Source organism: Artemia franciscana, chromosome 9 (genome assembly GCF_032884065.1).
Source record: "Artemia franciscana chromosome 9, ASM3288406v1, whole genome shotgun sequence".
Classification (NCBI taxonomy): Eukaryota; Metazoa; Arthropoda; class Branchiopoda; order Anostraca; family Artemiidae; genus Artemia; species Artemia franciscana.
Window position 1 is genome coordinate 12,043,783 of NC_088871.1, and position 12,149 is coordinate 12,055,931.

General features: G+C 36.6%; 1 protein-coding gene across 1 annotated transcript in view; it reads right to left on the reverse strand.

Moving 5' to 3' along the window:
* LOC136031004 (FERM domain-containing protein 5-like) overlaps positions 1-12,149 on the reverse strand; it is a 223,743-nt gene that overhangs the window by 175,687 nt on the left and 35,907 nt on the right. The gene's annotated exons all lie outside the window — the stretch shown is intronic.

Genomic DNA, 12,149 nt, shown 5'->3' on the forward strand with positions numbered 1-12,149 from the left:
GTCGCTTAAAAAGAGCACTAGAACTTAGAATTTCTATTCATATGAGGCTTCTCGCGATATTCTAGGAGCACCGAGTCGACACGAAAACCCCTGGGGTAACTAAAAAACAACCAAAACAATAAAAAAAAAAAAATAAACACGCATCCAAGATCTTTATTCTGGTAAAAAAAAACTCCGTATTTTTGCAAATAAGAGCTTGAAACCTCTTCAACAGGGTTATCTTATACGCTGAATCTGACGGTGTGATTTTCATTATGGCTCTATGACTTTTAGGGGGTGTTTCTCCCTTTTTTTGAAAATAGGCCGAATTTTCTCAGGCTCGTAACTTTTGATGGATAAAAGTAAACATATATAGTTGAAATCATCATAAGAATATGATTCTTTTCATGTATCTATTGGTATGAAAATTCCGTTTTTTAGAGTTTCGGTTAGTATTGAGCCAGGTTGCTCCTTACATAGGGATTGCCGAAAAAATTAATTAGACTTTTACTTTCTCAAAAACCAGAATCACCAGAAGAAGCCATAAGGCTCATAGAAAGAGAAATACAAATAGATAAAACAATGAAAAATTTAAACAAATGTTGATAGATATAACAGTAGGAGAGCATAACAAGGATCGGGGTAGGAAACCAGTAAGATTTTTGAAGGAAACTCAGCAGGACAGGTGTAGAAAATTTTGTCGGCCCAGATGGGAGGAGTCAAATGACAATGGGAAGCGATTTCATACTAAAGGCCAAAGAGGAGACCAAAGGACAAATCTGAAAAGACAGGAGATCACCTGCTATTACTATGGAAAGCCTAATCTGAGTAAATTCTAATGTTTGGAAAATAGAAATTTCCCTCGATTCTACCCATGGTTTTTGCTTCTCCCATATAGCAACCATTGACCATATGTGAGAAATAAATGACTACTCCATTAAGACTCTTTGGTATAAATGGTATTAATTGGGTGTCATTTTGCCTATCGTCTAATAGCCTGTAGTGCCTTCCCAAGACATTTTTGTCTTCGTCTAGTTTGTAATGATCTATGTCCTTCATATGATGCATGTAGTGTTCAGGTAATTCCTTACCCTCCGCTATAAATATTTTCATTGATGAGCAATAATCATCTTTGTCCTGATGAAGTGCTATGTTTCTTATCGAAAGAATGGCGCTATCCTCTTGCATTTTGGTTATAGTCAGATATTGTTCTGATTTTTCTTATGGAAATCGAGACAGAAAATCTGGCAATATGCTACTACGCCCTTTGATGTCGATTGGAGTATGATCGAATGCTTGAAAACGAAGCACCCATCGTGTTAACATTGCGGAGCTGTTTTGCATGGTATGAAACCAAATTAACAATTTTTGGTCTACCCTCAAAGTAGATTTTTTCGCCAAGAGAAATTGTCGAAAATGCTTCATATACACGAAGACAGTTAAACATTCTCGTTCAATTGTGGAATACTTTCTTTCAGCCTCAGTTAAAGCACGAATAGCATATTGAATAATCGATTCCTTTCAATTAAGATTAATATTGAAGAGCACGGCTCCCTTACCTACTGACAATGCTTCCGTTTGTAAGCAAAAATCAAGAGAAAGGTTGGGAAGCTGGGAAGTTCTAACACAGGAGCTTTTAACAATTCCTGTTTCAGTTTTAAAAGGGATTCTACTGCTGCTGGAAGACATTCGAAATTTCCAGATTTCTTAAGGAGGTCGGTAAGAGGTTTAGCGAGAGTAGCCTAGTTTTGAACATAGCGCCAGAAATAGCTTAATAATCCACTTACTGCTCTACAAGTTTTTTGATTCTTTGGAGGCTTTATTTGCTTGATAATTTCTAGTTTATCTGGGTTTAGAGAAATGATCCCTAAGACGACCATCATTTGTAATTTTCATTTCATTTGTAGTTTCATCAGTTTCATTTGTAGTTTTTGGGATTACATTCAAACATGCTCTCTCGAGTATTCCCAAAATTCGTTTTAGTCCATCCAAATGACTTTCAACTGTTTCAGTGAACAAAATGACATCATCCAAATAATTCAGTGTGTCTGTTTTCTTTTTGGCATTGGTTTGAGAGAACTTTTCCTGGTGGTTCTCTTTCAGAACTAAATTCATGAGTCTGCTGAAACAATTTGGACTGAAAGCCAAAGCAAAAGGCATCCGCTGAAATTTGAATGTCCTACCATCCTCCAATATGACGGTTGCCTTATGGTTGGTTTCAGATCTAGTGCTATTTGCCAGATAGAAACTACTGTAGAACTTAGATCCTAATAGTGAGTCCAAAATGAAATCTCTGCGGGGAATTTCATTACATCTTTCACTGTAACAGCGTTCAAGGCTCTAAAATCCACACAATATCGCCACATATTATCTTTCTTTCGCACAATAATCAATAGAAAACACTATTCGCTAACAGCTTCTTTGATGACCCCTTGTGTTTCCAAGTCTTTAATTTGTTCGTCCAGCCACGATCGTAGATGATACAGTGTCTGTATGGTTGATTTCTAACCGCTGGGCCTTCTGTGGGTATTTTGTGTGTAATCAAATGTGTCAAGCCATACTTAGACTTACGCCTGGTGAAAGTCCATTTGTATTCACACAAAATCTCAACTACTTGCTGCATGGTGCTGTGCGAAAAATGTTTAAGGTCAAACTGTGCCAAGAATTTAGTTTTTGTCATTTCATATTCCTCCTGCTTTAACCACGGAATATTGAAAGATGTATCCTGTATGCTATTCACCCATAACTTGGAATTTTCAAGTGACCTGATATTTTCATGAGAAATCGGTTCTGCTACTCCTAGCTTAATTTTTGAAATCTTGACCTTTTGATTTCTCAAATTGGACACTTTCAAGTACGCTGTCCCTTTTTCTATGGTCCAACTTTCGACCAACAGTAGAAAGATATTTCTCTAGTGTATAGCCTCCTACTAAAGCTGTAATTCACTGACTGGGTTCAGTATTTGTCGGTGCTAAAACCTGAATAGGTTTTAGTCCCTGCAAGTCCCTGCCTCTATTTTTACCTGATTATTGAATTCATACTTTTGGCAAGGATTAGTATCTTGCAAAGTTGTGCAACTAAAATCCCTCTTTATTGTGGGGCTAGCGATTTTGATTTCATTACTATTCAGATTCCAAATTTCACCATATTTCCGAAGTGCGTCTACCCCTAGTATGCATGGAAACGGCAGTTTCCTGCAAATAATCATCCGCACGATGATCCCTTCTTTATTTGTATAAAGTTTTAGATGGCATTCCCAAAAAAATTCTCAACTGATGACCTGTGACTGATGGTAGGCTATTCGGACATTTTTTAATTGTATTTTGTATATTTGACGGTAGTCTCCTACTTACTTTCTGATCATTGAAGTCGGAACCCCCGTATCAATAAAACAAGGTACATTTTTAAGACATTCCATACTAAAACAACGAACTATGGATAAATTTGTAGAATTATTGAAATTGCAACATTGAAGACTGTACAAGGGTCTAATGTGACTCGCAGCCTTTTCGACCCTCAAAGACTGGGCTTTTCGTTTAAACTCACCCAATGATCGTTTTCTGATATGTAGTTTGGCCAGAATGAGCTGGGTGTAGCATCGTTCCATGACTCTTCTGCTGCATTTGCCTTATCCATTCCTTGGTTTCTAGGGATGAATTCTCTAACAAAATGTCCTCCACCTCTTCCATGTGTGTATATCTTCCTTGGTCCTGGGATGTTCCTGTTAGCGCTAAATGGTCTGAAAAATCGTCATTTGCCCCTTCCTCAAGGAGACTCTCTGGATTGTTCTCCTCTGGGTTAACAATTTGGCTGATTGTCCTGCCTCTGGGATCCATATCCTCTGTAACCTTTGTCTCCATCACGAATTCTGGTGCGACATTCAGAATCATAATGATTAACAAGGTTAACTCCGCAAAGTTAACATGATGGGTGCTTCATCTTCAAGCTTTTGACTATACTCCAATCGACATCAAAGGGCGTAGTAGCATATTGCCAGATTTTCTGTCTCGAAATCCATAAGAAAAATTAGAATAATCTCTGACTATAGCCGAAATGCAGGAGGATAGCACCATCTTTTTGATAAGAAACATAACACTTCATCAGGACAAAGATGATTATTGCTCATCAATGAAAATATTTATAGCGGAGGGTCAGGAATTACCTGAACATTACATGCATCATATGAAGGACATAAATCATTACGAACTAGACGAGGACAAAATTGTCTTAGGAAGGTACTACAGGCCATTACAGACGTATAGGCAAAATGACACCCGATTAATACCATTTATACCAAAGAGTCTGAATGGAGTAGTCATTTATTTTTCACATGTGCCCAATGGTTGCCATATGGGAGAAGCAAAAACCATGGGTAGAATCGAGGAAAATTTCTATTTTCCAAACATTAGAATTTACTCAGAGCTGCGACGATTGCGCAAAACACAAATCACCGCAGAAAATGCCAAGAGCAGAATTGGGGACTTATGGAGTATCATCCAGATTTGGAGACTTGATGTCAATTAACATCTGGTGATCAGGTGATGGACTTCCAGTGTCAGCTAGAGGAAACAGATGAATTCTTACCATCTTTGACCATTTCAACTCGTTTTTATGCACTTACCCTGTGTCCAATAAAAAAGCAAGCACCATTGCGAAAACTCTGGTCCCTCGCTTACTTTCTGAACACGATATTTTTCCCAAGACCGTTCTAACCGAGAATGGGCCTTGTTTTCAGGCCAAACTATTAGACGAAGTCACCAGCTACCTTAATATGAAGAGCTGGTGTGCACCAGCTTATATGGGCATGTGTAATGGGAAAGTAGATAGTTAAAAACCATGAGCTTGCATTCATGTTCGGTATTCATTCCAAGCAAGAACCAAATCATTGAGACGATCACCTACCGTTGTTAGTATTCACAATAAATACCGCTTATTCTGCTACTGCAGGAGAATCACCGTTTTTCATAAAGCACTTGGGGGATCCCAAGACTTGTATGGAGTCTATAGGTAATGAGCGCTTATACTCTAATCTGGGTCAGTACAAACAAGAAATGACTATGAGAATTAAAAAGGCAATGGAACAGGTAGCTCAAAACTTAAAAAAAGCTAAGGTAAACAAAAAGACAAATATGATCGTAGAATAAAAAATACAAGGAAATATAAAATAGGAGATATAGTCTGAGTTCAAAAACTAAATTTGGAAGGACCAAAAAAGCTATAATAAAAATAGGATGGACATTTCCGAGTGATAAAGGCTCTTTCCAACAATTTAACATATATCTTGAGGCGTTCAGAGAAACAAACAGAGGTAATAGTACACCATAACCGCATCAAACCTGGTTTCTATCCCAAGCCATAGAAAGTGAAACCTGTTCTGGAAAATTATTTGGATAATTATGAAATGGCAGCCCCGGTTCTAAAGCATCAGCCGTATCATTTCTTAGATCTTTTGAACAATCATAACAAATGGGAAGAATTAAAGGAGTATCTAGCACCCACTTGGATGGAATTCCTGAAACAATACAACCCGAAAGAAGACTTGTCAGATCCAGCCGAATCGAGTGATGTCAAATCTGGAGACGAGGATCCAGAGGCACATTTCTTTCCAACTAAACGGAGTTCACCAATTTCTCCAGCATTCAATCCCTCCACCATTACAGAAGCCATCAGCCCAATAGTTCATCCACCAAAGAATTTGCAAATGGAGGAACAGGCGAATACACCGAATCGAACTTACCTCAGGAATAAAATTACTAACTTGTCCGGAATGTTGGTGAAGTCACACCCAAGACTGCGAGGAAGACGCAAATGAAGGATTTCTGGAGAGTGGGGATTACACTTGTGGCCCAAGTACCAACAGATCTAAAGAACCAAAGACTGGAGTTTACTTGATTTTTAAAGCCTGCACCAGCAGAAGATTTTAAAAGATTTTACTCTTTGGAATCCCCAACAGAACTGAAACAAAAACAAATGATGCAACAACCAGCTGGACTACGACAGTAAATGACCTGATCAGAAGGGTTGGCGCTTCGAGAAAAACTTTGAAGGAAAGTTCACAAAACTGGATCTCCAAAAGCTCTGTCAAAATCTGCAGCTCAGGTAGCCAGACAACTCAAATTAAAAGAAGAACAACAAGAGGAAAAGTTAATGCAAAAATTTGACGAAGCGACAAAAACTAGGTCTCACTCGGATTCTGATGTTACCAAAAAGACATGTAAGCATTACGGGAAAAACCAATTAGCGTATTCACAGGAGTCTGAGTATCCCCAAGAAAGTTCGTCGGGTAAGTCATGTTTACCTCCGACAAGGTTAGTTTTGAACTAATAAGCATAAAAAAAGGAAATATATCAAATTTAAAACCCCATAGAAGTGATCCAACACTAAGTTGGTTCGTTTTCTAGACAATTGTCGGAATGGATTCTATGGAAGCAACTGAATTTAGGTTTTGGTAAACCAAAAACCTAACAAAGACTCTCTAATAGTATTTAGTCTAGTAGTTATAGTTTTTAGTTTTTATATTTTTTAATTTTTTTTTTCTTTTTTTGGATAAAAATTGCATTAAATTACATTACATTAGAAATGCAATAATTAAATTACAATAAAATTGCAGCAAAATAAAATTACATTAAAATTGTAATAAAATATTTTGCAATATAAGAAAGCTTTCATTTCAGTATTTTGCAAAAGCAAAAATTGAGGCTCTTATCAAATTATATTAAACTGTTTAAAGAGTAAGAAACTGGTAATTGCAAAAATATTTGAATATATTTTGACAATGAATTAAAGCAATTCAAAATTTTAAAAAAGAAAACCAAAATTTTGGAGCTTAGTAGATATTATTCTTATAAACTGGATTTGTTTTAGTAATCAAATATCTTTGAAAAAACTGCAATATGAAAAGACAGCAAATTGTCTGCGGTTAGAATATGCAGCTTTTGTCCATTTGTCCGTCTGAACTAATAAAAAATAAAATAAAATAAAAAATAATAAAAAAATGTAATTTTTTTAAAAAAGTAAAAAAAGGAAAAAACTGAAATAAACAAAAAAGAGAAATAGGACAACAGGTTTCAGTTCTTCTCCATTTTCTCTATCACTCTATATTAATCATATATTCGATAATACAATCTAAATAAGTAGTTACCGTAGCACATTGGCTTTGATACCCTCTTTCGAAGTTAAAGAATGTAGGTTCAAGTCAATTTGCGGTAATGTAGATTTCTTCAATATTCTTGTCGTAAATGTTCTCTTTGAGCTAAATATCACGTTTTGCGTTTCTCCGGTGTTTCCTCTTGGTGTGCTCTTTTTGATGTCATTGTAGGATTAGTGGTACTTTCTCTTTGAGCCGCAAACATTTATATTGAATAAGACATCATATTTTATATGACATCATGTATTAATATGAAAGCGTCCTTATATTGCAATGACGTCATTATGGAAATGACTTTATATGTAGATTTTTTTTTATTTTTTTTTTTATTTTTTTAATTTCTTATCTATTTTGATTTTTAATTTTTCTTTTATTTTTTTTGTTTATTTATTTTTTAGATTTTTTCCTTTTTTTAATTTTTTTAGATTTTTTTCCTTTTTCTTAATTTTTTTATTTTTTGTATTCGAATGAGAGCATTAAAGCCAATGTACTGCGGTAACTATTAATAAGGATTGTACTATTGACTAGCTGTTGGGGTGGCGCTTCGCCCTCCCCCTCAAGCCCCCCCACGCGCGTAAGTCGTTACGCGCCATATTAGTTACGCGCCATTGTATTTGTGTCCCTGTGTACCACGTATGAATATAGATAGCATGTGTTTTGAACTACGTAAAACTTGCGAATATACAACATTCTTGGCTTTCCCATTGTCCGTGCATATACAAAGCCTTATGCACTAATAACGAAGTCATATGCAAACGCTCTTTTTACAAACAAACAAACATGCATACACACAACTCGTTTTTACATAGATAGATAGATAGATAGATACAATACAAATTAACTGTGTAAAACTTGCGAATATACAACATTCTTCGCTGTCCAATTGTCGCTGCATATAAATAGATTGTCGGGTTTACCGACCCTCGAACATGCAACGTACAATTGTCCATGGAAAAAACAATCAGTATTAAGATCAATACCACATTTTTCTAATGGTTGACATTGAGCTTTGTTGATGGTGATTGCAAATGCTAATCGAATTGGGAATTGAAATCTTTTAAATTGAAAAAAACAGATCCGTTGGAATCAAGGGGATGCGAGAAATAAGAACAGCATCACCCTCAAAAGGCCCTGTCAAGAGTGTGGCCTCTATTACGTTTTCCATTGTTTTTTTACGGCAAGTCGTGTGCCATGGCAAAGCTTTGGTGGGTTGATATTTCTTAACAATATTATTGGTACGCCTATTTTTAGTTGTAGCACGTGTGGTGGAAACCCTGAAAGATCCACGGAATTTAAAAATTCAGATGGATAATTAACCACCTCATTTGGTTCCAAAACTGTGTCGACTGACTTGTAAAGGACTGCCAGGTCTCGAATCTTGGTCAAAACAATATTTTTGATTTTGTGGACGTCTATATTTTTGGGTGCAAGAATCACTCTTTCACTTAGCCATTTATTATTTTTATAATTGTTTAGAATATTCGGAAATACCTTTTCAACCAATTCAATTTTGGACGTCACTAAATAACAGAATTCAGCAGGCAGTTGTATACGTCCTAAAATTGAGTCTACTGGGATCTTTCCGTTTCCAATTGCCAGTAATTGATCTGAAATTGTTTGACCAGAGTCATCGTTTTGCAATCGAACAAGCATATTTGTCGTTAATTTTAATGTTTTTACGTGTGCCCATAAATTAGAATTTTTCAGGCAAGCATTCATTTCGTCTGCAGGGGTTGATCTAGGTATTATAGGTAATGTTTGCCTGAAATCTCCCGCAAGCAATATTAATGTGCTGCCAAAAGGTTTTGAATTCCCTCGCAAATCTTTCATACATTGATCCAGAGCCTCGAGCGATTTTTTGTGTGCCATTGTACACTCGTCCCAAATAGTAAGTTTGCATTGCTGCAATACTTTGCCCATCCCAGATGATTTGGAAATATTGCACGTGGGAGTTTCTGTAGAATGCAAATTCAAAGGCAATTTCAAAGCGGAATAAGCAGTTCTTCCACCAGGCAGCAACGTTGCGGCTATTCCGGACGACGCAATTGCCAACGCTATATCATTTTTTGATCGAATTGATAATAGAATCAGTTTTATCATAAACGTTTTACCAGTACCTCCTGGCGCATCCAAAAAGAAAATTTCTCCAACGTTGTTATCGACACAATGTATTATCGTATCATATATGTCTTTTTGTTCTGGCGTTAACTTGGAAATGTTATTTTGTAGATACGACATTATATCACTCGTACTGTAACTTTGTTCACGATCCAATTCTACACATGTCGAAACAGCAGCGGTACGATTAGGTGAAGGCATTCCCAAATCCTGAAGAGGTTTGTTTGCCATACATACGCACAAATCTTCTATAATAACTAAAGTGTAGTAATAAATTTTCGATGTAAAATCAAAAGTCATATCTGACATCTCTAACCGTTTTCGATGGAGTATATCTTCGGAGATTTTTGATTTATATTTTTCCCATGACTCTGTAGGAGCTGATGGAGAGCAAGTTGTTAGTATGATGCCAAACAATGCACGAATTTGACTTGGATTTGACGTTTCGCAGGCGTCATTGATGCAGTGATCCCAGTGTTGGTCATTCTCCAGTAAATTCAGAGCTTGGCATGCACTACGGTAAGTGTCATGTATAGTACCGTTTACAGTTCTCAAATACTCAAAGGACGTCGGACCGGGTACATTCACCAAAAGCAGGCGTAGAAAGAAGCATTCATGTTGATTGGGGTGAACGGTGTAGAGTCGTCCTATCGTGGTATCTTTGAAGGTGGTAGGTTGGCCATCGACTGACTTACGCTGTTTTCGACGTTCAAATACTTTATTTTTAAAATTCAACATGTAATACGAAGACACCTCAGTATACAGCAGTTTTTTTGCAAAGGAATCATTTTTGCATAGCGAAAAGAAAGCAGTTAACTTTGTATCCGGTGGATTCAGGGCTCTTTGTTGCACGTTGGGGTCCGAGAAATAAACACATTGACCATTCTGTAAATGTACCGCTAAGTGAACAACAGCTGGACTACGTTCATGTATCGGAAATGAAAGAATTCGCCAAACAGCTTCATTACTGCTTATGTATCTTCCAGCTTGATATTTTACGATTTCGTCGATATCTTCGATTTCGGACTGCAAGCCAAAAACTGCCATGTCATTGCCTTTGTTGACGTATTTACATATGTATTTGATTACCTTTACGGAGTTACAGTATTCAACGTTTATGTGTGACAATAAATGTTTTTGACAATAATGGGGAATATTAAACAACCCACTGGTTATATACTTCGATGGTGGTACCGTTACGCTTCTTTATTATTCCTGTTTTACCGCCGTCTTCAGTAGATCTTCTTCTATATTGTGGGTAACCATCATTTCCAGTAATTGTGTTGGATACTAAAATTCGAGGATATTGCTTTGTGCACCTTCCTTCGGCCACGCATGGTGAATTTTCGTTCAATGCACCGCAAGGTCCATGCATCACATTTTTTACAACAATATCATATCATCGACATTTTCATCAGGTATTTCAGTGGAAATCACATCATCAATTTCGTTAGACGTAATTTTATTATGTAGCCAGATTAGTATATGTGCGTGTGACAAACCTCGTTTTTGCCATTCCACTGAGTACATCCAGCATCGTACTGACCCAAACACTTCAAGTTTTACTATGTAGTTTATCAGTAATTTAAACTTTTATCGGGAGATACGGGCCGTAATGTCATGTCTATGAACCGCCGATTGTCATTGAAGTAAAAGCTGCTGTATCTCGTCCCAAGATTGATTACATGTAAATGTAATAAATAAATCTGAACGACCATAGAGACAAACATACGCAATAGCATCTTGAGCATATTCATGCATATGACGGGGACTGCCAGCATATGACGAAGCTAAAATCGTTAATCTTCCAACGTTTGTGGTATTACCGTCATTTACAACTGCATCTCACAAATGAATGTATTGTTCAGAGCGGAACTTGGTCTTTTCTTCTTCGCTATCCCATTGTCTGTGCGCATATAAATAGATTGTCAGGTTACCAACCCTCGAACATGCAACTTACAATTGTCCATTGGAAAAAAATCTGTATTAAGACCTATACCGAATTTTTCTAATTGTTGCCCTTGAGCTTTGTTGATGGTGATTGCAAATGCTAATCGAATTGGGAATTGCAGTGTTTTAAATTGAAAAGGCGGATCCGTAGGAATCATGGGAATGCGAGGAATAAGAACAGCCTCGCCCTGAAAAGGCCCTGTCAAGATTGTTGCCTCTATTACACTTTCCATTGTTTTTTTTACGGCAAGTCGCGTGCCATTGCAAAGCTTTGGTGGGTTGATATATCGTAACAGTATTATTGGTACGCCTATTTTTAGTTGTAGCACGTTTGGTAGAAGCCCTGGAAGATCCAGGGAATTTAAAATTCAGATGGATAATTAACTGCTTCATTTGGTTCCAGAACTGTGTCTACTGACTTGTAAAGGACTGTCTGGTCTCGGATCTTGGTCAAAATAATATTGCTGATTTCGTAGACGTCTTTATTCTTGTCTGCCAGAATCGCTCGTTCACTTAGCCATTTATGATTCTTATAATTGATTAGAATATTCGGAAATACCTTTCAACCAATTCAATTTTGGACGTCACTAAATTACATAATTCAGCAGGCAGTTGTATACGTCCTAAAATTGAGTCTACTGGGAGCTTTCCGTTTCCAATTGCCAGCAATAGATCTGAAAATGTTTGACCCGAGTCATCGTTTTGCGATCGGACACGCATATTTGTAGTTAATTTTAATGTCTTTACGTGTGCCCATAAATTAGAATTTTTCAGGCAAGCATTCATAAAAAGACTAAAACAAAAAGAAACACTACAAAAATACAAAAAACTGAAAAAGGAAAAACACTAAAAAAACACAAATAGAGGAAAAACTAAAAAAATGGAAAAACACCAAAAATTAAAGAAGAAAAAGAAAACTAAGAAAATAAAAAAATAAAAAAGGTAAAAAACTAAA